The sequence below is a fragment of the Rousettus aegyptiacus genome, unplaced genomic scaffold (assembly GCF_014176215.1).
Source record: "Rousettus aegyptiacus isolate mRouAeg1 unplaced genomic scaffold, mRouAeg1.p scaffold_m13_p_3, whole genome shotgun sequence".
NCBI classification, from domain to species: Eukaryota; Metazoa; Chordata; class Mammalia; order Chiroptera; family Pteropodidae; genus Rousettus; species Rousettus aegyptiacus.
Genome location: NW_023416306.1, coordinates 26501325 through 26528224, shown reverse-complemented (window position 1 = coordinate 26528224; position 26900 = coordinate 26501325). Strand labels below are relative to the sequence as shown.

The 26900-nt window shown below is 40.3% G+C and overlaps 1 long non-coding RNA gene across 2 annotated transcripts in view; it reads right to left on the bottom strand.

The window, feature by feature from the left end:
* The window catches only part of LOC107500585, a 247818-nt gene that overhangs the window by 4695 nt on the left and 216223 nt on the right, over positions 1-26900 (bottom strand). For both annotated transcript variants that reach the window (XR_004950060.1, XR_001594559.2), the window contains one exon: positions 15008-15179. This is a non-coding gene — a long non-coding RNA (uncharacterized LOC107500585). The remainder of the gene's footprint in view (positions 1-15007; positions 15180-26900) is intronic.

Here is a 26900-nt window from a genome sequence, read left to right as displayed (position 1 = left end):
CTATGAGGCCATGATTAAAATCCATAAATAATGTGAAGCTAGATGTGAACATAGAATAAACATTAGTGTTCAATCACTGCAGAAATGATCATCAATTAGGACAACTGGAGAGTCTCAGAACAGCAGAGATAGTCCAATGTGATAGAGGGCTCTCTTCCTCTGGGCAAATTCAATGTGTTTCACATTCTTTTTCACTGCAGTATCCCATCTACTGTAATTGTCCTCTTATGGGACTCCTCAGAGACAAAGCCAAGTCTGATTCCAGCTTATCTTCTTGGTACCCAGCAGATGGTCAACTACAGAGTCCTTCTCCATAACCAGGTGCTGGACTGTGCCTCTTGTCCATGTTTCCTCACACCTGCGTGAGCCCTCCACACTCAGTCACAGAGCTTTGTTAATGAGACCAACATCTTTCCAAGGCAATACAGCAACCGTGCAAGCTGAGAGGCCTCTGTGAATATCTGCTGACTGAGACCTGCCCACCTCCTGGCCCCCTCTTCCCTTGCCTGTCTAGCCCTGGCCGGAATGCCTCCTCAACTCTGCCTGCAGGCTCAGCCTGGCCCCAGCTCTAGACTCTATCCTGACCCGAGGTAAGAGGGAGCATTGGTTCCCAGTGTAAGTGTAAGCCAACATGGAGACTTAGCCAACTCAGACCTACCCTCCAGGAGACAAGGTCGCAGTCGTTTTAGTATCCCATCTGTGTAATAACAACACTGGATTTAGAGCGCTATCACCTTAAGAAATTATCTGTTTTTGTTTCTCTTTGTTCCAATATAGATTACTTGTGTATAGCAAAAATCATTGAAAAATTACATTTATTTATTTATTTTGCTTCAGATTACCAAAAAACTGTTTCTATCTTGCTATTTAGTCTCCAGTGGTCTAGTGGCCACATAATAGTCCATCAGGTTGATATACTGCATCTTACTTAACCAGCTCTCTATTTTTAGTTACCTTCAAATTGATGCTAAACTGTCATGGACATCTTTTTTTCTAGACGTAGAATTATTTTCAAAGGTAGATTTTTAAGAAATGATATAAAGGAATCAAAAAATAAGAATATTTCAAATGCTCTTAATACATAGTGCCAAATTAAAGGTAGTCCCGTATTTTTTAACCAATTTACATTGCAATATGTAGGTATTCTAGTTTTGCCATAACATCACCTATATTATGTACCAAAGACGATTTAAGATTTTTGCTAATTTAGTGGTATGTTATTTAAATTTTTTTTTTTTTTTTGTCTTTTAATCACTGGTGAGGTTGGAAGGTTTCTCTTATATTTGTTACTAATCACATTGCTTCTTGTATATCTTGACAGCATCAGAATTCTGCTCGAATGGTCCAGCTTCCCCAAGTTTGGGTTCCTACATACATAGCCTGTTCTCCATGGTTCTGGCTTTATAAACTATTAGCTAATCAGCCTGATACCTCTCCATCCCACGTTTGTCTACCATTTTACCACAGTCTATAAAGTTGGATAGGAATTTATAATCATGGATTAAGAGAACATCTCTTGCAGTTAGCAATTTGGGTTCCACTACAAACTCTGGTGATTTTTTTTTTTTAACTGTGTGGCGTTAATTGACTCATTTCTTTTTTCTCTTAGGACCTCTCTTTTCTCACCTGTAGAAAACAGTAATACAACTTTTCACCCTACAGTGTTACATGAGCACTCTGAGCCTTGTAAAAGCAAGGCCAGTCAACTTTTTCTGTGGGGGGCCAGATAGTAAACATTTTAGGTTTACAGGTCGTATGGTCCCTGTCACAACTACGCACCTCTGCTCTTGTAGCATGAACGTAGTGGAGACAATGACAGTAAATGAATGAACATGACCGTGGTTCAATAAAGCTTTCCTTATGGATACTGAAATTTAACCTTATATTTATATACTACATTAACTTATATTACTATGTTATATATGCAATATATATTATATACAATAACATTTGTATACAATATATTACATACACTGTATTATGTATACATATATACATAATTATATAGAATATAATATACTTACATATATTTTATATTATGTTATAATCACATATAATTACATATAAATACTTAAATTCATTTGATATAATTTTAAGGAATCACAAAATATTGTTCTTCTTTTGATTTTTTCAACTAGTTAAAAATGTAAAGCATGAAACCATTTTTGTTCCTAAGCTATACAAAACCAGGAAGCCAACTGGATTTGGCCCATGGCCCTGTTCGCTAACCCCTGTTCTCAAGCTCTATCCAGCATAAGATTTCATGGGACAGTTAAAACAAATAGATACGCAGAACAGACAATAGTATTCTCTCTAATATTTAGTTGTGAAAACAAGGGTACAAAGAAGGTGAAGTGACTTGCCAAAGTTCACATAGCCAGGAGACGTGCCACTCAGATTCAGATCAGATCTGCCTAACTTCAAACCTCTGCAGTGTCTGCTTGTACCCAGCCTCCTCCCCGGTCCGTGATCCAGCCCCGGGCCAACTCTCTTCTGCTAGAACCTATTCCCAGACTTCCACATCCCTCAACCCCATCGGGCCTCCTCCCTCTGCCTGCTGCACAATGCCCCGCTCCCAAGGCCAGAGACTGACATGGCCATATCGCCACTAGCAGAGAAAGAGCAAACCTATCTCTTCTGGCTCCTACAAACAGGCCCTTGGTTCTCCAACCACAAAGCCATGCATTTGCAAAATCTAATGGCAGTATTCCACGTTCATGGAGATATTTAGTGGTACACAAGGTTCAACTTGTCTGTCACAAACACTACAACACTTACTTAACCAGCATTTACTTTACTCTTGAAGGACAAGACCAGCAACAAAATCACCACTGTCAGAGACAGGAAACCTTACTAGGACAGAAGCCCAAGTAGTCCCATGGAAAATGAATGCAATTTGGAAAACAAGGACCAAAGTTCAAGAGTAGCTTCTTCCACACACAAATTACCCAACATCCTCTGCCCCCCTGAGAGGTTTAGTTTCTCAAAAAAAAAAAAAAAGAGGATAATAAGCTTCAAATGAGAAAATAAATGTAAATATGCTTTGTAAACTGTTGAATACTATACAAACACTAGCAACAATGCTATTTTCAGGCTGTACCATTCCAAACAAACACTAACTTATTCATGACTTTCTCAGCCCTATTCAAAATGTGATGTTCATCATCTTCTACAGAAACTCCAAGGCAATGTTTTCCTTTTTTTTTTTTTTTTTCCCTGAGCCTTACTTTCTTTCCTGCATGAATGGGGAACTGCATTCATTATGAATTCCCCTGGCACCAGCACAAATCCAAAGTGTATGGGGTTTGAAGTGACAAACTATAGGATGTTACTGCAGAGGCTTGTGGGAGCTGGCAGCACAAGCAAAGAAGCGAGCCCCATCTTCCCCAGCATCAGCTCCCTCAGCCTGGACAGGCTCTGAGATGCCAGGGATGTCAGATGCACCCTTCACCCTGCCTTTCTGGGAACCTGGTCACCTAGACAAGAATTCTTTCCTTAGGTTCTCATCAGTGCCTCTTCAGAGCTTAAGGAGAGCCTTTATCACCTGATCCAATCAAAATATTTTACTTATATGGAAACGGAGGCTCATGTAGTAAAGGTGACTTGCCCAGAGTTATGTAAGCCCGGGTCTTAGCATTAGGAGACTTTGGTGTAAGTTCTTGTTGTTCAACCAAGTAGCTATGTGACCTTGATCAAATTATTACTGTTGAAAGATGATTAGTTCTATCATTAATGCAAACCTGCATTTCAATAGTGCGTTAGGGCCAATCAACTGTCTCAGGATCTAATTCTTATAATAACCATGAAAACAGGGTAGGCATTGTAGCAGTCTGCATTTTGTCTAAGAGGAAGGAGGAGCTCAGGGAAGCTAAGTGGTTTGCAAGGTTACACGGCTAATAAGTGGCACTTTTTGGTTCCAAATATTATTATTTTCTCCACCAATATATGCCACTAATATTCTTTGATAGTGAAACAGAATTAGAACTTGTTTGCAAGGCATATAGGATAAATGTGAAAGTATGCTTGAATTAAAAACTGCTCGACCATTGGTTCCCAGTATATGAGAAGAGGACCTATATTAGTTATCCATTGCTGCAGAATAAACCACCCCCAAAGTTAGCAGCTTATAACAACGAGTATTTATGTTTTCATAGAGTTTCAGAGGGTCAGGAATATGGAAGCAGCCTAGCTGGGACATTCTGGTTTAGAGTCTCTCTCACAAAATTTCAGTGAAGCTGTTAGCCAGGGCTACAGTCATCTCAGGGCTTGACTGCGGCTGGAATCCTATTCCCGGCTCTCTCCCGTGGTTGGTGGCAGGCCTCAGTTCCTCACCGGCTGTCGGTTAGAGGCTTCTATTTCTTCCCCTGGCGGCGGGGTTGGGGGGGGGTGGTTCTCTCCATAGGCTGCCTCCATGTCCTCATGATGGGGCAGCTGGCTTCCCTCAGACTGAGTGATCCAGGAGACAGAGAGAGAGGGTAACTTCTGAGGTGGAAGACAGTCTTTTTACAGTCTAATTTTAAGAGTGGCATACCATCACTTCTGTAGTATTCTATTCATTAGAAACATGTCACTAAGTCCATCTCACACTCAAGGGAAGAGGATCACATGCAAATATGAACACCATAAGATGAGGATCATCAGGGCCATTTTGGAGGCTGGCCACCCTAGCACCCCTTTGTAATTCCAAAATCTTTGTGACTGCCATAAAATCAAGATCTTAATTTTTGTATCATCTGTTTTATTGAGAAAATGCTAGATTAAATATAAAATACTGCCCATATTTGACTATTTGTAACTCAGAAAAATGGTAATTTCACATAGTTCAACCTAATGTGTAATAAGCCCTGTAAGTTCTCAGATATTCACTAACCCTCGTTGATTGAGCTGTGTTTTATGATAACATTTTTCCAATGAACATATAAGAAGTGGTTTGCTTCGGGAAGCTGCCATCCAACAGGGTTGCTGAGAAACTGCTGCAGGTAGAAGCTGCTCCAGCTCCTGGGGGTACAGCGGTGAGTGAGACAGGCATGATCTCTGCCCTCAAGGACTTTACATTCTAATGGTTCTCAAACCTGGCTCTTTAAAAATTCAAATCCTTAAGACCCATCCTAGACTTACCAAATCAGAAAATGTGAGAGCAAGGCCAGCAACTTATATTTCCCTCCGGTGACTCTGCTGACTCCAACGCAGCATTTGGGAACCACTGGTACCTGTCTCATTTCTCAGCTGCTTAACCTCCTATCTATGCCACAACCCACAGCAATGGTTTCCGCATCATCTCTTCATAGAAATTTGTCTCGCTTACATTACTAATGAACTACTGACAGCTTACGTCCATGGATTAGTCTACACCTTATCTTGCTTTCCCCTTTGTGGCATGATACTACTGGCCTCACCCTACTTCTTGAAATCCCTCTCCCTTGGCTTTTGACAATACTCCCTTTTGGTCTACTCCCTCCTCCACTCTGGGTGCTTCCCATCAGGGCCCCTCTTCCCTCCTCACTTGATTAAATGGCAGTGCTGCTCAATACTCTGATTCCGGCTATCGCTTCTCATTCTCCAAAGTGCTCCTGGGTGATTTTCTCCGTAACCCTGCTTTAGGGAGTCTATGCCAATGACTTGAGACTCTGTATACCTGACCTCATTCTCCGAGACCAGTAGCACTCTTCAGCACACAACACTCAATAGACCCGATGATGTAACCCAATTATTCCTGAAGGATATATTTATTAAGGAGTGGACTGCCATATGGGGTTGCCAATGATTTTAATTAAACCAATGAATTAATTTAATTGAAACTGCATGGTGAACTTCTTGAGGACAAGAATTGGGTCTTATTTATTTCCGTGTGCTCACATTATTTAGGACGCTTTATCGAGAATATAATATAACACACACACACACACACACAAATTGAAAATTTAACTTGGATCTTGTTTCTCATTATCCGGACTCGTCAGGAAAAAATAGAAAGAGTCTATATTCCTGCCCCAGGAAGTTAGCCAGACTTTTGTTTTAGAGAAATCACCAGATAGAGTAAGCTCCTTCAAAGGTGAGTGTTAAACAATATTTTTGTATCTGAAATTCTGAGCCTGACAGGGAAGAGGGGATGAAAGCTATTTATTGAAGGCTGAAAGAAAAGGAAGAACAGGGAAGAAGATAAAGGTGGCATTAATGTGACATTCTTTACATATCTGTGTGCATATATTTATAGTATATATATGTATATATATCATTATATCATATATAAGAAATATATAGATATTGTATACATAAAATGGAGATAATAATAGTATCTACCCCACATGATTATTACAAAAAGTAAATAAACTAATGTAAATAAAACAATGAGCTCATACCCGGTACATAGTAAGGGCGCACTGATGTGAGTGTCCTTCCACTATCTCCAAAATCCTACTTGCTTCAGCAAATACAAAAAATTTCCATTTGAGTCAGACCCAGTTGTTAAGCCTAACCTTAGGCCAGAAGTTGGGTAAGTGCACTCTTGAAATTGTATGCATAAGTTTGTATAAGTTTGCATGCATAAGCTTGTATAAATATGCATGTATTTGTTTTTCTGAGGAGGGAAGCCATAACTTTCATGAGATTCTCAAAGGAGTCCTTGTCTCTAAAAATGTTCAGGATGCCTGGATATCATCTGCTACTCAACATGTCAACACTCATTACCATTCTCACTGGTTACTAAACACGTTATTTCCTCATCAAGATATGCGCCAGTGACTCAAAGAAGCTCCTTTCAGAAGAGTTTAGTGGAGTCCTCATTCATTCATTCATTTTATGTATGCATTCATTCATTTGTGCAATAGGCAATTATTTGTACTGACTCTATCCTCCCTGGTTCATAAATTTACAAAGAGATTCTAGGATGCTAATGCTCCATCCGGCTATCCTGTTTTGGCCAAGATGGCATTAACCTTTGTGACTCTACGATAAAATGGATTCTTCCCCAAAATGCCAAACCAATTTGGGCCAAGTTGTAAACATTATTTACAACAACCTTAGATAGCAGCTGAGTCTGCGGTCAAGGTGCCAGGGAATATATGAGAAAATCGGGCGACCGTAATCTCTGTAGCACGTGGAAGGAAAGAAAGACCACCTTGACTGATGGTTGGCTTGATATGTCTGAAGAGGATTAAGTCTGGCTGCCACAGAAATGGTTGGAGAGCCAAAGAGAAGAGAGTTCGATGAGGTATGGCCTTCAAAGTTTAAACTTCTAATCTCCAAGGACCAGAGTGACTTTGTAAGGAATTCAAGAAGAACGCAATCCGCTCAACATATAACAGAATCTTGAAATCCTAAGACTGTTTTCCTGAGGCCAGAAAAAGGAAAGAAGTGTACTGGTGCCTACTGTGGAGTGACCGAAGTCTCAGGCAAACTGTGCAAGTGCCACTTTGATAACTCAGTGCTACAAAGGTATTAAGGGATTGATGACATTTGCAGGTGTTGATACCTACCCAAACTCATTCTCTAAACTGAGAGCTTAATAGATAGAAGCAAACGGATAAACATATCCATGCATTCACCCAAACTAGCAGACTGACAAAGTCAAGCCCATGAATAAATGGAGTTTGATTTCTGGAGTGTAACTTTAAATACCATCCCTGGATTTTTGAGGTGATTCTCTGACCTCCCCCTATTCCCTACCCACCGTTTTTATTCTTTTAGGGGTTTGTGTTTTGATAATAAGCTCTATTTGCATTTTCAAAATATAAAAAGTGAACTTCCAGATGGACTTCTCAAAGTGCAATGCAAACATGAGGGAAACAAGAAATCCAAAAGTCAAAGGCGAGTGGGAGGTTTTCTTCTCCCCTCAATCTCTGGGGAGTCCAATTCATTCAACACACTCACATTCTGGTTTCATTTCCATTTTCTATAATAAGAGATGAAGATGTAATATGTCAATGTTGATGTATCAGAGAGATGATGAATTCCAGGCTAAAACACGGTGACATCTGCTTAGAAACAAGATGGAAGAAATTAAGATGCTTACCATGATTATTTTCCTCCTGAGCAAATTTATAGTATCTTTGGTCTCAAGGGCAGAAATTCCAGACAGATTAGCTTTTCATCTCCTAGGTAACTCTCTGAACTGCATAGCTATAGAAATTCATTGCTTTAACACTGGGTGTCCTTATTAGGGAAATATCTTAAATTCTGTGCCAACAAAGAAACTCATTGACTACTAAGCAATAGTCATGAAAATATTTATGACATGGATTGCAAACAGGTGCTCCAACAAGAACAAAAGCTGAAATTATTCACCACTTGGACTAACTGGAAAAAAATTATTTACACCTAGCACAACGTATTTTATGCTTTTAGTAAATATTTTTGGGGGGTTATGTGTCCTCATATTTTAGGAATGGTAAATTTGCTTAAGTACAAGAAAGAATTGGCAAACGTGAAGAGAGCTAAATAATAGGTGCTAGAGCTATAGAGCTGTCTATACTATACTCATTCCTAAATTATTCAACAAAGATGTTTCCAGTCCCTACTACACTGCCTGCGTTTGGCACTGGAGATGCAAAGATAAGTACGGTATGACCCTGCCTAGTTCAAATTTGCTTTATTTATCTTTTATAAAGACCTTAGTAAACTGTGCAGGCATAAATAGGTATGTCCATTTCATAGATGAGGAAGCTGAGGCTGGGCGGGGTCACACGCCAGGAAGTGCCAAAGTCAAGACTGGCTCTCCAACCTTCTTTCTTCAAGTCCAGCGCTCTGCCTACTTCCTCATATACTGGCATGATTGAAATGAGACTCGAAGGGGGTTTGGATGACCCAGGGACAACGACGCACAGTGTCTGAGGACACCAAGCCTGGCTACTGACCCAGTATTTACATCCTAATATATTCCATTTTTATTTTTCATCCAGATGTTTAGCACCATGTAGACACAGCTGTGGTCTTAATCAAGACTAAGTGATACTTTTCAGGAATTACTGAAAGGCTCACTGGAAAACTGTTCTTTTCTAATTGTGTTTTGAAATGGTCCAATGGGGGAAAGGACTTGGGCCTATTTGAAGCAGCTTCGGCTTCTTTCCAGACTTTAGCGACAGGAGTTATAAAATGTTCCCCCAAATATTGCTTAGCATGAAAACCTCTTTCAATGTAAATGGGCCATTGATAAAATGGAATTTGTTAAGAGAGACAGGAGTTAGGGGTGACCCTCATTAGCCATTTGGTTGCCAAGGAAGCAAAGCTACTGGAAAAGACAGGATCGGAGAGGAATGCCCGGGGAGGGGAGGCAGGGCTAAGCACATAGGTTTATTTGCAGTCGATAGGGACAAAGGACATTTTGCATCCATCTTACATGCTATTGATTTGATTTTTTTATATTGGCATAATTAGTAGGTGACTATTCTAAAATAACCATGTTAAAATGGAAACAACTCAATGAAATGGAAATGATTTTAGGGTCAGAAAATGTAGATTTGAGGATTCCCTCACCTGCTAGTTTTATGACCTTAGGCAAGTCATTAAACTTCTCTGAATTTCCATTTCCTCATCTCCCAAATGACGATAATAATTCCTCCCTCATAGGATAAATATGATGACGGGTTTGAAAGTGCTTTTTAAATGGTAAAACAGTATATGAATCCAAGGTTTTCTTTTTTATTTACAAAAGAATTCAAATCCAAATACAGTGTTGAACGTCTCTCTATGCTCAAATATTATTCATCACTAATTCAACGTAACTTTTAGATATCCCAGTTTTGATCATACCTGCTCTGTGTCTTTCTTAAGAATAAGCATTCAGAGTGCCTTCTGCGGGTGCTCCCCAAGGTTTCTGTCTGTGATCACGGACCTGGGAAGGTTTGCTGCACCCTCGATTTGGGAAAGCAAGGAGTTCATTAGTCTTCCAAGCACTCTACACACAAAAGGCCACACAACAACGAATTCAGATGCCTGACAACCATCTCAAACTTGGCCCTTAGTTTCTGATCTCTCCAGCCTGTTCCTGAAACATTTCCTCCCTTTTCAGTAAACAGTAATCCCATTCATTCAGTTGCTCAGATCAAAATTGTAGAGGTCATCTTTGACTCTTCTGTTCCATTCATTCCCTATCAATATCCAATCCACCCCAGGTCTCTTATTTCTACCTTCAAAATACATCATGCATATCATCACCTCTTGCTTCCTCCACAATGCCGCCCGACTCCAGTCCATAAACATTCCTTTTCTGCAATACCACCAAAGAGTCTTCACCGGTCTTATTTTTCCTCTCTTGATTTCTTTATAGTCTATTCTCCTTATAGCAACCAGAGCAACACTTTAGAGATATAAGTTAGGTCAATCACAAAGACCTTCAGTAGTTTCCTTTAGTCTCGTTCAAAATAAAGGCCAAAATCTACCATGGCCTACAAGGCCCCAGCTGAGCTGATCTGGCTCCCACTCTCTCTCAACTTCATTTCCTTCTATCTCTTTACTCCAGCCACTCCAGTGCCCTAACCCACCAATCACCCTCCTCCTTCGAGGTGGGTCATTTGTACTTGTCATTCCTCAGCCTGGATCATTTTCACCCTAGATATACATGTTTCACTTTTTCACTTTATCTAAGATTCTGCATAAATATCACTTCCTCAGAGAGGCCTTTCCTGATCTCCACTGCTGCTTATTTTTCTTCTTAGCACCAATTTATATATTATATTATATTATATTATATTATATTATATTATATTATATTATATTTATTATATTTATATATTCTTGCTTATTGTCTGTCTCCCCACTGGAATATCAGTCCCGCAAGGGTAGGAGGCATCTGGTCTTTTTTTAATTTATTGCCATATCCCTAGCATTTAGATTAAATTGGTACATTGTAGATACTTTTTAAGAGGCTGTGTGACACATCCTTGAGTCCATCTGAAGACCAGAGCTGCCTTTCAACTGGGAGCATACTTAATCCAGTTTGGTCAATGACATAATCAAGGGTTTAGAGAGGATTGTATGTCAACCGAAAGGTGCTCTGCCTGGAGCTGAGGAATACCAAGGAATGATGAAAGAGCACGGAGATCCCAGGGGACTCCAGTACAGCCAAGACAGGGGTGCTTTGACCTCCTGTGCTCATGGGGCCTGACATAAATCTCTTTGGAGTAACGAAGGGGCCCTGAACTCAGGGGTACATTCTCTTGGGTCTGATTTCACCATGGAGCTCCATGATTGAATGTGGTCTCCTAATTGGCATAAGCCCAAGAGCGAAGGCTTTGGCATCAGTAAATGACTAGACTAGGAGAAACCTCTCCTTCCATCCCTGTTTTGCTGACATCTTTTTGATCTATCATTCATTGAGGGCCTATTCCAAGCTAGGTCTTTCGCTAAACAATGTGCATATGTTATATCATTAATATTATTTAAGAAATGAGATATCATCCCTATTTTACAGGTGAGAAGACAGAAGCTCACAGGATTTAAGTTACTTGCCCAAAGTTAAACAGATAGAAAATAGAAAAATTGAGATTTAAACTGAAGGGGTTCAGACCGTGCCACCCACAAGCATGCCACTTTGGCAAGTGGATTATTTTGAGCTAAAGGCACTTGAGAAATAGCAGATGCAGGAAGGGCTCTCTGATCGTCCCCCTTTTGACCTAAAAACAGGTTATAAAATTTCCTGTAAAAAAAAAAAAAATGACCTCCCTATACCCGTAAGAGAAGAATGGTTTTATCATGAATGGGGGTTGGGAGTCAACACCAAAATGGATCTGTACAAATGAACCTACCGAAACAATCCTTATCCTCCATTAGTTTCCCCCATTGTGTATCCTAGTCACTTTCCCACAACATACTTCCCCTCAAGAAGCTTAAACGCCTTTTCCTTTGTTTTGTTACTTTTCTACCAATTTATTCTTTGTTTAAAAAAATGTTATATAAGCTCTCAGTCCTAAGCACTTCTTAGGGTATTCGTTCTTCTTATTTAAGGCTCTTAAATAAAATTTGTATGTTTTTCTCCTGTTAACCTGTCCTATGTCCATATAATTCTCAGGTCCAGCCACAGAACCTCAGAGGAAAAAGAAAAGGTTTTTCCTCTTCTATAGAACCATACTCCAAACAATGCTATTTCCTTGATGCATTTCGAGTGAATCGAATGTTCCTGCAGTATCCCCCAGCTGTAGGTGAGTTGGAACGCTGAGTTAGCTCCTGCAGTGTGAATGGATGCTGTGGGACTTCTAGAGTTGATAAGCAGAGACATTGATCCTGGACAATGGTGACCACTCCAGGGACCTCTGGTGGCTGCTGCCTCTGAAACTCAGGATGCCGTGAGAGGTGCAGCCTCTTCTCAGGCCCTGAGAAGTTCTTCCAAAAGGGGACTCCAGCGTATTGGCCCAGCTTGGGCTGCTATCATGGGATTTGCCCACAGAAAAGGTGAATTTTAGCTTGGTTAATGATTGCGAAACTCCTTAGGTTTCAGTTCCTAGGGACTGCCTCTTTCTCTAGTTCTCCTGAAATCTCGCAGCTATGAGAGCTAATCACCAGGAAACTATATATAAATATCCTTCAAGGGGGCTGTCCTCTGAGATGTCTTGACATCAAAGGCTTACCAGGTCCCCCGAAGGCGGCAGAAGAGATGAGCCGGTGTTTGCCCACTCATCTAGGGAAGGGGACACTTTCAAGCAGGTGTCACTAAGCCTGAGTAGAGGTACTTCTCTCCTGTCCTGTGAGGGATTGGGTCCTGTCCCTTCTCCCAAATCCTAGTGCACTCTGATGTGAATCATCTTTACCAAAGACGGACTAAGTGAAAATCCTCAAGACATTCAGACCTCATAAAAATGTCAGTTCTTGTGATCCCCAAAAACTCTCTCCCTATGCTCAGCACAGGCATTACCAAAACCACAGCTATTTTTCTCTCCAGAGCTTGCTGAGAGAGAAAGCTATTTCACTGAAGATTGTTTCTTTGACATTCACGAACCAACAAGGATAGTCTCTTATGGGACTAATTTGACTTCTTTATGTGCCAAAAGGAAACTTTCTATCTGAAGGGCAGGCATACAGATATCTGAAGAGGCCTTTAGGAGGCACTTTATAATTTCCTTGAATTTCCTCGAATGTTTGGAGAATAATGTGTATTGATTAACTGTCTCTTTCAAAATGCTTAAAGTTCTCCAATCCTTTCATATTTTTAAAGAGAATTAACAGTGAAGAAAAAATATATATACCTACTTGCCCATGTTTTCTAACTGAAAGGAATGTAGCCTAAAATCCCATGAAATGTAATAGAGTCCACTTAAGGACAATGGAAGCCAAGTGGCTGTTCCCGATACGTTCGGAATTGGGGCCACAGAAATAAGAGAGGTGGTAGTGACTTCGCGAGACTGTGTCATAATCTGAATTTGGCATTAGGATGGCCAGCGTGACTACACAGTGACTTCGGGAGTCTAGGGCTGAGGTCAGGCACACATGACCTTCAGCTGCCAACACAAAGGGAAGTGGAGATCTGAACATACCACAGACCTAGTTTGTGCCACTTAACATACAAAGCAGGGGACACTCCTAGGCCAATGTCCTAATACAGAATTCTGCTTCCAACCAATGACTTGGCAAAAAAAACAATAACAAAATTTAAAGCTATGACTGATGATGTCACACAGTAGCAAAACTAGCACATCTGAGGGTTTGTTTGTTTGTTTGTTTAAGAACAGTGCCCCATATGCAGGGATTCTGAATCTCTTTTCTTGTAGCCCAGGGGATTGACATTTTGGCATCCTGAGGACCCATTGGTGGCACATCGATAAGCCATGGCACATAAGGTTGAAGCTTTGCTAGTGGAAAGAGCACTGGATTTAGAGGCAGAAGACCTGGTCTTCATTCCTGGTTGTTGCTACTAGCTGCCAAACTTTGTGCGGAGCACCTAATTTTCTGAGTCCTGTTGCTACATCTATAAAATGCAGAAATTCGAAGAGTCTAAGGATTAATTTTAGAAAGTAGGTATTATTGTCCCCATGTTACAAGTGAGGAAACCATGGCCATAATAAGGAAAAGAACTAAATGAGATTTTTCGGGTTATGTTTCTAGAGTCTGTCTACACCATGATCTCCTGGGATGGCCTTAAATGAGAAGGAAAAGGAGGAATAAGGAGTGGACTGTACAGAGGTGAGCAGACCAGGTAGAGATGTGGCAGAAAAGGAAAAAATGGCAGTGAAGCTGCTGCTTCCCCGCCCAACACACAGCTCACTTGTGCTCCCACGCCTCGGATACACCCTCATGGCTTCTCAGGTGAGGGCGAGACCAGTTTCTAAGTTTCTGAGGACCACACAAGTGGATGTGCTTCACAAGTGCAAACAAAGGCCTGGTGTCCACTCAAGGGACCGGATGATTCTGGGGCCTTCGTTTTTACATTAAACACCTCTTACATTCAATGCTGCATGGGTCACCGTGGGTTAATTAACCCACTGTGCATTAAAAGCTTCACATTAAACTTCCCCAGCTCAGCCCAGTTTCAAGTTTGAGGAGGCAAAAAATAACAGCTTCTGAAACCATTTTCTCCTTTTTTCAAGGTGCCCTTTGAGGAAGTTCGAGTAACAACAAAGGAAGTAAAACAAAACCTTTGTTTTGGTCTTCCTTCCAGTTTTCCCGTAACCCTTCGTCCCACCCTCGGTGCCACTGCCAGCCCCGCCTCCTTTCTTCTGATGGGTCTCAGAGGCAGCCTCAGGAAAGCCTTCCCCAGCTCCTTCCAGTGTCAGGGAACTCTCCGCCCTTCCCACCCAAATCACTTGGAACCTCCCCTCTGCAGGACATCACACCCTTGTGCTTGTTTCATTAAACTCTGGTACTTATTAGTTAAGTGCATGTCCTTCTGAGAGACTCTGAACTGCATGAGAGCAGTGACTGTGTTGGTTTTGTTGACTGCTGAGCCAACAGAGCCTAGGACAGTGACTGCCACACACAGTAGTTGGTGCTGCATAACTATGTCTTGGCTGAACCACACCCTGTTCAGTAGTTTCTCCTTCCTCTGCAAGATCTGAATCACCCACCACCAAGAGCTACTCACGGATCATGCAAATTGTGTGGCATCGTGTTGGATGACGCGGAGTCCGAGAACTTGTCTCCACTCCCCAGGGTGAGCTGGGCGCTGAGTCAAGAGGCAGCCGCCACTGTGGCACCTCGGAGACAACCCCGTGTCTGCAGTCAGGACACCTTGCTCCCAACCTCAGTTTCCCCATCTGTAAAATAAGAATACAAACATCTAATGCACCTACCTTCACTTGTTCTGAAGATCACATTGGAAAAATAGATGAGTGAAGTTTATATATCGTGCAGCATCTTACTGTGAATGTCCAATTTTTATAAGTGGTATGAAAGGCAGGTGAATTTTCTTAAGCCCTGTAGCCGAGCTCTTCCCTCCTCACCGAGCAGCTCACAGGCGTGTGGTCTCAGAGCTCTCATGGCCTAACCCCTCATTTTACATATGGCGAAACTGTGACCCAGACAGGGAAGGGATCTGCCCCAAATCACGGGAGCTAAAGGCAGAGCCGGGACTAGGACCCAGGCATCTGGTGTCCTTTCCAGCCATCCGCCGTGCGCTGCCTCCCTCCTACGTCTCCTTGAGTTGATTTCCACACCCCAAGATGGCTCCTTCTGCCCGTCTTGAAACCATCCCCCACCCTCACTGCCCAGACTACGAACACAAAAAGGGGCCAGCTCAAGTGTTCATTAATTATGAATTTAGTTGCATGTACAGTTGTTAGAGATCCGGAAATATTTTTGCGTAAGCCAGCCTGACTCTTAAAACTTCTCTAAATTTCTATTCATCGGATATTTTAATAATGCACTTTATCAGCATCTCCTCTTACTCTCTGCAAAAGAAAAAAAAGAGTCTTTCTCCTATAGAAGATAATTTTAGATTCATTGTTATCTGGTAATTTCATGCCTGGAGAGAGAAGAGTCTAGCCATCCAAGCCCAAGTCTGCAAAGTGGAGGTAGGGGCAAAGAGAGCAGGCTCATGAAGGAAGCAGAGCAAACAGTGCCACAACAATGTCAATGCAGTAATAGCTCCTATACATATATTTCACTTTCTGTAACAGGATTGTGCCAAGCCCTTAGCCTGCGTTCTTATTTAGTTCTTAACAACAGATAATAAGGGGGTATACTGTGTTAAATAGTGACCTTCCCAAATCATGTCCACTTGAACCTCAGAATGTGATCTTATTTGAAAATAGGGTCCTGTAGATACAATTAGTTAAGGTGAGGCCATATTGGATTAGAGTGAACCCTAATCCAATGACTGTCATTCTTATAAGAAGAGAAAGCAAAGATGCAGACACACATGTCTTAAGTCAGAGTGAACTTAAGCAATTGTTCCAAGTGACAAAATTTTAGTTTATTGACCCAGAATCTTGAATGTCAAGCTAAAGAGTTCTGACTATTCTAGAAGCTATAGGAGAGATCTTCAAAGGGCTGAGTCAGGAGTGATGTGCTCTTCTAGAAAAGCTAACTTGGCAGCCTTGAGATGGATGAATTAGAGAAAAGACTGGAAGACCATTCGAGGAGGTTGTGGTAAAAATCTAAAGGAGAGAGCTGAGGCAAGGGCGAGACCAGGAAGGGCTGGGTGACGGAGAAGATCGAAGATACATAGCAGACACACAACGACATTTATTTACTCCTGATGGTTTGGGGGAAGCAAAAAAGGAATAACAGTCCTGGATGTTAACCATCAGATGAAAGTGCAAGGAAGAGAAAGAGCAAGAGTAGGCAAGAAGATGAACGGGGGTTCGACAGCCCTGAGGCAGATGTGACCGTGGGAACCCCATGCAGTTAAACGAATCCCGGCCTTTTTATTTTATCGACTTTGTTTTAGTAACAGAAATATAAACTTCCACCTTGTTCAAATCACTGATATTTGGGGTTTTCTGTCCCTTGCGATCAGACATAAGCCTAACGAATACTAGTATTACTAGTACTGGGGTTCTTCATTTTTCCCATGACTACGATCTTCTTTGAAAAGATAACTACTTCATTCCCAGAATATTCCACAGTTTTGAAAAAAGCTTGCTCTCTCTCTTAGCATCCCTACATTCAATCTGTCTCCAGGGCTTACAGTTTCTCCCTGAATGATGAGTTTTAGATTCGCTTTTCTAGTCTAGCATTCTTGGTGATGCTCCTGTTTAGGTGACCATTCACCCAATACGGCACCTCTCCTCATGCCACCAATGCAAACACTGCTTATGACCTGCTTACGCAGCCCTGATTGAGAGCCCTACAACCTGCCCCAACAATTTCTAATGCTCCACTTGACTGTCGAGATCTTCCCAAATCTGGATTCAGATCTTTGTCTGATCTGATATTATTTCCTACCTTTTTCCAACATGAATTTTAGCTCTCATCAGGACAGTTTTCTTTCCAAAATATGGAAAGAAATTATTCCATAATTTATTCTATAGTTTCTTTCGATATGAAATATCTTCTCACTCCTCACTTGGCTACAGTATGTATTTAGCCATCTCTATCTTTCAAGGACTTGAGAAAATTACTAAGTACCAGGTAGGAGCAAGTATGACTTGAACCAAGTCAAAAATCCAGAAAAACTGTAAATGTAATCAAGTTCCCAGCTACAGACCATAGCAACTCAAAAGTGGAGATCCTACCTAACACCTCTATATAGCTCCCCCACCCCCCGCCACAGTTCTGAGTGACCAATACTAAATCTGGAGAGAGTCTTCACGTGCGGGAAGAAAAATAATGCAAAGTAAAAGTGAACTCATTAAAAATTCACAAATAAGTAATTAAAACTGTGTAATAAAATAGATTTCCATTTACAAGTATAATTGGATTAAAAATTAAAATCTATAACCTCACACTCATTAGGATAGATACTATCAAGAAACAGAAAATAATAAGTGTTGACGAGGATGTGAAAAAATTAGAACCCTTTGCACTACTGATAATGCAAACTGGTATAGCTGCTGTGGAAAACAGTAGGAAAGTTCCTCAAAAAATTAAAAATGGAATTACCTCATGATCCGGCAATTCCTCTCTGGGTTATATAGTCAAAAGAATTGAAAGCAAATGAGAATACTGGGAACCATTTAAGAGGAAGGGTTCTTTTCCCAGATACATATCTATAATAGCCTTCCCGTTTCTTGACTTCTGGTGTGTGAGGTGTTTTCATGTAAATGCCTATGACTTCCAAAAATCAATGCTTCTGCTCAAAACATTACGTATAACAGAAATTGGGATGTGCCTCACTCAGCAATGTTAGATGGTAGAATGGAGCTCCTTAAAACAATCTGTGGAACATCAAATTTCAGATGATGACCTTGAGATTCCACAGGTGTATGTGACTCTATATATTGAAGGCAATTTCCTGGGGTTCCCTGGGGAGTAAATCACTCCTTGCCAATTTCCAAAGGTTCTCTCTAAAATGAGGCTTCAAAGCTCCTAAACTGTCAAGACCTCAGTGACCTACCTATAACCCAAGGTACCCCGTGGCTCCCAGTAATTCACTGACAGCCTCTACAGAGTGTGGCCAGAGGGAGGTGCTCAGACCACCTATGAGGCCTGTTAAAAATAAAGATGCCAAGACCTGAGTCTTCATTTTCCCAGACTCCCTAGTGACTCTTATGCCCACTAAAGTGGAGAAGCATTGTCTTCATAGGAACAATCATCTGGCAGTTCCTTCATTCCAGAATCTGCTAGAGAACCAACAGATGTTATAGTACAGTGTGATCATTCATTCATTTTATTTAATCATTCAACAAGTAATTATCAAAAGCCCACCACAGTCTAGGCATAGATTCACATACAGTAAGGCTATAGAGTGTCATGGATAAAACACAAACATGGCACTAATGCTGCCTGGCTTTGCATCCGAGCTCCTTTACTCAGTAACTGAAAGATCTCGGGCAACTGCCTTACCCTCTGTATACTTCAGTTTCCTCATCTGTAAAATTGAGGTATTAATGGGACTTCCCTCACAGGGTGGTTTTGATAATTTGATGAGTTAGCATATGTAAATCTCAAAATAGTCTCGGGTATACAGTAAGTCCTGAGTAGGCTTCCACAGAAATCTAAGCTTCACGAAAGCAAGGGGTCTTTATCTCTAACACCTAGAGTAGTACCTGTCACAAAGTAAGCAATCACTAAATATATGTTGAATGAATAAATAAATTTCTGTGAGAGATTTCCAGTGATACAGGGCAGACTGAGTTGGAATTAGCAGATTCTTCTCTCCACTTTCAATATATACTTGTTGGACAATTTATAATAAACCTTTTTAAAATACATATCTGGGCTGAAAAGAAATAAATTCTCATGTGCTAAAAGGTCAAAGAAAGAAATCACAGGCAGAGGTTTAAGTAGAAGCTGGCACATTAGAAGTCTCAAAAATTGTCAATTCTTTTAATGATGATGGTGGTGGTGGTGATGATGATGATGGTGATGATTTTGATGGCTAGATGAAAATAAGTCTCAAGAAGAATTACAGGGCACCTTCTTTCTACATCAACTCCTTGGGAAGTCATTTCTTCCCCCAATTTTTCTGTAGCACCCAGATATTTACAAAATAGTTTGCAGCCTCCACAAAGGTGGAGCTACCCAGCTTATCTCCATCTCAACTGTTTAGATTCATTATATGATCACTGCACTGTCTTTCATAAACTGAACTAGGCATAGAAATCTCCCTAGGGCACTTTCTTCTGGTTCTGGAGCATCCACACACAAAGGCATAGACTCACAGACTATGACGTCTAGGAGAGATGTAACATGTCAATCCGTTCAAACATCCACCCAGTGTTCCCTTTCATTGCTCACTACAGTCACCAAGATCACCCAGACTACTCATCATTTCCAAGGAAAGGATTCAAACTTTCATGAATCTGTTAGAAGAGATTAACGTCGAGACTCCTTACAGCCTGTTATAACCTGTTGTGGCTGCTCGGGATACCAATCTATAAGGGATGATAATTCATTACTGGAATAAATAGAAATATGGTGCCAGCTAACTCAGGTTCCCACATGACTCCTTTAAATAACCGGCAAAATATAAACGGGACATGCTGAAACCAACATAGACAGCACATTGGAACGGAAATTTTAAAAATATTCTCAACTGGCACTAACCGATCCAAGATGAGCATTTTAGTTCTTTTCATACGCAAAGTGGACAGTACAACTTCTAGATCCACCGCTAATTCTGAGACCAGCGAGCTAATATTCTAAAACCAAATGGTACATGGTGTAGTGTTGTTCATTGAAAACAAGCGATTCATTTTATTACTTAAATTTTCAACCCTTTAATATATTTCCCCCAAAGCTATCTGATTCTAAAAAACTCACAATTTCTAGACAGTTCTAAATAAAGTATTATGATACATTGAGCAGACAATAAATCCTTTATCTTTTAACATAAAGAGGCGTACCATTTTTATTATCAGAAAATCACTTTCTCCCCAAACTTACTAAAATGTTGAACAAATATTTAGAGATTCTCCTCGCAAAGGTGCCCACGTATGTCAGTCTAGCCCTGATTCTGTCATTGCAAATACCTTCCCATCACTACATGCCTCTGGTCCACCAAACGTCCCTACTGATGCTTGGACAGCCTCTGAAAGCTGACTTTGCTTCTAGACAATCAAGAATTTCTGGAGGAAAGCTGACACTAGGAAATTCCAATTCCCCTTTCCACTGTCGGAGGCAGCATGGTACATTGATTAAGTCCTCGGGGTTAAATTAACTGGCTCTAGAATGACCATGTGACCCCTCCATAAGCATATGACCCTGGGCAAGTTACTTGACTTCTCTGAGTCTTTTATTTCATCTATTCAACAGGGACGACAGCAATAACACCTTATTCATAGTGCAGTTGGGAGCTAAAATGAATGAACACATGGAAAGCATGGAGAAAAGTGATTGGCACATAGTAATAATAATAATAATACTAGCTATTATTATTGCTTTCACTGTGCCCTCTCTAATTCTAGATGACTCTTTTCTTCCTCTCCACTCTGGCTCAGGTTCCTGTCACCTGACATGAAAATCTCTGCCATGATTTGGGACTAGGAATGCACAGTTAACATTAGAGAAGTTTACGGTCATGCTACCCTGAACGAGTCCAATCCCATCTGATCTCAGAAGCAAAGCAGAGTCGGGCCTGGTTAGCACTTGGATGGGAGACCACCTAGGAAGACCAGGTGCTTTAGGCATAAAAAATAAAAATAAATAAATAAGGGATTGTAAGTTGACAAGCTCCTCGCAATCTGTGAGGTCAACCAAGGGTTGCCTCGCCTAATAAACAAACAAACAAACAAACAAATAAATAAAAATATTTAAATAAAAACATTAGGGAAGATTTCACAAAGGCAATGAACATTAAAGCTGGACCATAAAATTTTTTTTCCTTCTTATTTGAGTGCTTATCAGAAAATTAGGACAAGAAGAAATTAAGGAACTGAATAATACCTAATCAGATTGTGCTATTCTTTATAGGCTGATCAGGGCCCTCTCAAATTATTTCTATATATTCTCAGACTGGTATATTCAGTTTAGCTCTCTCTCTCTCTTCTTCTATGTACCATCTTCCTAACCTTGTTGTTATTCCTCTTATCCTTCAGAGCCTTTTCCCTAACTTTATCTCTTCCAAGCCCAAAGGCATGCCATTTGCCAGCTGCAGTAACATCAGGACTTAGCAGAGCAGGATAACACATCCACATTTTCCTTGAATACTCTGTTCCTAAGAATATGATTAACTTTGAAGAAACCACACGCAAGGGGAGCACTCCTAACCACTTCTGTCGCTGCTTGATTCAAATAGATTTTTGCTCAAATAAACTCTTAAAAATTAAAAAAAGAAGAGAAGAGAAGAGAAACCACCCACAAGACTTAAGTCAGGCAAAAATAAAATGAAATCGCTATTGGACCCAAATTGCTTTTTATTGGTGCCATTTCTGTCAGTGTCACACATAAATTTTAATTGTGCTAAAAGAAGAATTATGGGCTAACTGTCAAGAGCACAGACGCTGAAATTGAAATTGACAGGGCTGCTGCAGGTTATGCATGTCGTTCAGTGCACAGAGGCAACCAGCTGAGGGGCGAGTGAAATCTGAAATCTAGATTCTCACTCAAAAAGACATGTATCCTCGGTGCACAGTGAATTTACTCAGAAGAGGCATCTTTTCCTATTTCATACAAAGATGCCATATGTGCTAGTATTGGTTACATACAAGGGAATTGATTAAATAAGTAAATACATTGGAGATGATGAACCCTAGATTTCTTATTGTCTGAGAAAGGAGTTTCAAATATGGAAAGAGGTGTTGGACATATCAATGTTTATTCATGGTTTTTAAAGTAGGTAGATATAATTTATGTAGAGGCGTGGAGATGTGTACATGGATATGTTTCCTAGCTTTTTCCACCAACAGGGCCTAGAATCCATGATACGGCAGTGGCAATGATCAAACTAGTGCTCAGATCTTGGTTTCCAAAATGCTGTCTTCCACTGAAAGAAATCAGAGCCCATTTGAAAGATGGACAATTCCAAGGCCGGGACAATGAAATGATGAGATGAGCCAGAAACATCTTATGGTTATAAAAAGTAAGAAAGTAGTCAAAAATCTTGAGAACACATCAAAAGTGCAAAAGGTCAGCTTGAAAGGGCTCCCTCCTTCTACCTGTTTCTGGTCTCCCAAAAACCCATACTGACGCTTGCCAAATCAGGGGAAATCTGAGCATCAAAATTGGCAATAACAGGCAACAGTCATAGATTATAACCCATTGAATAAAATTATCATCTACGAATCTATATCGACACAAATGAATAAAAATATAAAACAAATATGAGAGAAGAGAAAGCCATACCTTAAAACGGAATACCAAATAATAAATGTAAAATAAATGATAACATTAGAAAATTGTCATTTGGTAACTATCACAGTAATAACTGACTCAAGAAAGATCAATGGATGCTAAAAATAAATGGGTGAAAGTTTGATGGGAAATAGGATATGTACATAGTCCCAAAGTATCATCCCATAAAATACTTGTTACAAAGTACTTATTCATTGATAAGTACAAAACAGTTATTCATTAACCTTAGAGTGTATAACTTAGTAGAAACCATCTTAACCAAGCAACAAAAGTTGACATCACCAGAAATGGGACAAATCAACATTACATGCCACCTAATAGGATGTACTGAGAAGAGCACATCATCACTTCTATGGTTTTTCTGATAAATATATATAACCTGTATTTGACCATTAGGAAACATTAGAGAAATCCAAAATTAAGAGACATTCTGCAAAGTAATGGGACTATACCTTTCAAAAATGTCAATGTCATGAAAGATAAGGAAAGAGTAAAGAACTATTTCAGACTAAAGTGGCACAATGACTAAACTCAACACATGGCCCTGTATTAGAAGAATATCTGTAAAACACATACCTGATTTCTCTGAATATGTCTTACCTCTGCTGAAAAAAAAAAATCATTAAATTCCTTAGCATTGTCCCAATCCAGGCCACCTACCCCCAGGCAGAGTCAGAAGCACCCTCTAAAAGAAATCGGGCTCTTACACATCAGCACCAACCTGCTGGCCACCTTTTCCAGCCCTGCTACTCCCTTTGACTGTCCCAAGGCAGGTCTGGTCCTGCCTCACTGCCTGACCCTTCGAAGGGTGGACCTCTTCACACTGTAGCTCTGGGCCTGGGCCTGCGTTCATGTCCTGGGAGCACTCTGTGGATCTCTCCCTCTTCACTCCACATCTGAGGGCAGTCCCGCACTGCCAGAACCTGACACCAGGCCCAGTTTCCAGGTAACACTTGCCTAGGAGGAGAATGTGGGTAGGAATTGCATATTAGACTGATAATAATCTGGCCGTCATTTCAGCCTCCTGCATCGGACCTCAGTCTTCGTGAACATTTTCTGAGGTAAATGTTCAACCACCTGAGAACATTTACCCTTCCCTCAATGCACTACGTTCTTTAGCAGTCGAGCCCAGGTCTCTCGGACTCTGGAACCTTAACTACACAACTTCATCATCAATGTCATTTTCTACAGCAGTATGTGGCTATGGTAAAGATACATATGCTCTTCCTGCTTGCTGCCTTAAATGCTTCGCCTCCTCTTCCTCTCACACAACCACCTTTTACCCACCTCATCTGCCTGTGGAACGCCTCATTCATCAAGGCCCAGCTCAGACTTCATCACATTTACATATGGTTTCAGTGGTTATGCTTTTACTCTAACACCAATCCCATCTTAGTTTGACAGGAGTATCTGTCTGCCTCTGCTTTCAGATCGGGAGCTCCAGGAAGATGGGCACCTTGTCCTATATTCAGTGTTGTATACCTAAAGACTAGCTCTGTGAATTAAAACCAGGAATTATTCCATCATTGAATCAATGAAGTGGGTAGGCATTAGCAAACCGTCTTAATAAATGAATAAGTGTTTTATAGGTAGCTTCTATTCCTCACACACTTGAGCACCAATACCCCCCATCCCTGCCATTGTCAGCATGAGGGTGTACATCCCTGATACTGCAACACAAGGTGCTAGATGCTGGGGATACAGAGGCAAATGAAATATAGACTCTGCCTTCAAGAAGCTCAGATTCTCCTAGAGTCAATTGAAAAACAATGTCAAAGTGTATTAATAGACATATGCTTAGGGCAATGACATTATAAAGAAACATATTATTCTTTTAAAATAATATGAAGTTCGCATGTTTGTGACAAATGTTATTTAGTGGCTGGTAACACTGTTTGAAAATTTGGAAATGATTTTATTACCAGCCATTTCATTCTCTGGGTGACTTTGGTTGACAAGATCATCAAGCAAGCTTTTAAATAATACTTATTTAAAGCTGAAAATGTGAATGAATTTCCACCTGAAAGAAATGATGAATCCTTTTCCAAAAACAGAGATAATTGTCAGCAATTGCAGAGGTGAACTAGTAAAGGATTCATTCTTACATCGTTCTCATCTGTCTGATGAAGATGGAAGGTTTATATAGGCTTGACTAGTCCCCATGGCAACAGCCTTTCTCCTAGGTTACCATAGGAATTGTAAAGGCCTTTATAAACCTCCATTAGCAGAGCCTAGGCTGGCAGCAGTCAGAAACATCTGCCGAGGAAGACACTGCAAAGTGTCAGCAAGGGCATCTGGGAATTAATTTTACCCAAGAGGAGCTGTGCAGGCCTATTTAGCCCCCACTTCCACAGCTATGAACACTAGATAACACTAGAATCAGTATGATGCCTTGAACACTTCACACAAAGGGGTTTTAAAAATCTAGCCACAAAGATATGACCAGATTTCAAAAGATTTTGAGACACTAAAAAGGAGTCCATTCTGACGAAGCCTCACACAAGGGAGAGACAAATTAATGCTCCTCCCTCAGGACAGGGCATTTATTTAAGCCATATTAATAATGAATATAGTGATGGATAGTGATTACACAACAATGCAAATGTTCTTAAGACCACAGAACTGAACACTTAAAAATTGTTTAGGTGGTAAATTATATGTTATGTGTATTTTACCACAGTTAAAAATTAAAACACTAATAAAGCTGTGATTATGATGCTATCATTATTGAGCACCTACTATATCCCAAGCACTAGTAATGCTGAGAGCTTCAGATGTTCTGTCACATCATCCCACAAGCCCGTGAGTAATTTTCCCTACATTGAAGATGAGGAGACTGAGGCTTAGAGAAAGAAAGTTAAGTTGCTCCATAGTAAGTGGGGATAGAAGTCAAGCCCAGGTCTCTCTGAAGCTGGACTCTTGGCCCTTAACCATAAAACCTCATCATCAATGCCACACATTCTACAGCAGCTCATGGATATGGTAAAGACATATTCTGTTGAACTGGTACATGAAAGCTCTTATTAAATTCTGTTTAAATGTGTGCTGTTTTCTTCTTCTCAGATATTAAGAATGATCTCTTAGGATGTGAATGCAAGAGGACTTTCCTTTTTATTCCAACCTTGGAATCTTTTAAAAAATAATAATCACATATCTTCAGAAAATATAAAGATATTTCTACTTTTAAAAAGTTGTACAGTGCAAAGATTAATAACTGCTGGAACTTTCAAATAGCAATCTTTATTTTTTGAAAAAAAAAAACAACCACTAAAATCTACAGGAGAGTTATATATATGGAGAAATTGTTTAGTACATGAACTGAAGAACTGCAGGTAATTTTTAGGCACTAGAAAGCTATTTTTCATCAGGGCAAAGAAAATCACCATGTTTCATGCTAGAACATGTGGAATGCATGTGGTATTATCTCCTTTTTGGGCTTTGGTTAGGCCATATGGAAGAAATATGAAGAAAGAGAACTCCGGGGAGAAGGAATTCTAAAACCCTAGGGAATTTCTTCAGTAGCAAGAAGGAAGACAACAATAGGAATTGTTTTTTTATAAATAAGCCTGTGGGGCATGTCACCAGAGAAAAAAACATGCCTGTCACAGCTGTAAAGGACGCTAACTGTGATCCTTCTATCAAGAGCCAAAAATCTGGGTTCCAGCCCTTGAAGCTCTCAATGCTCAAGTAGGTAAATGGGACAAGAAATTACATTTTTTTTTCTCTTCAAAGACGTAAGTGGAAAAGAGAATAATAATTAGCAAGCTACAAAAATATACCAAATTGCATCTATTTTTCTTCCTTTCTCTTTCTTCCTTTCATTCTTTCTTTTCTTCTTCTTTTTTTCTTTTTGCTTCTGAAGTCAGTTTCTCAAATATCTGGCAGTGTTTTTCTTTAGCTGCTTTGAAATTTTTTTTTTTTTTTTTTTGCTTTAAAAAGAGGAAATGGGGAGTTGTTTAATGGGTAAAGAGTTTCAGTTTTGAAAGGTGAAAAAGATCTGGAGATCTGATGCAATGTGAATGAACATACTACTGCTGAACTGTACATTTTAAAATCAGTAAGATGATGAGTTTTGTTCTGTG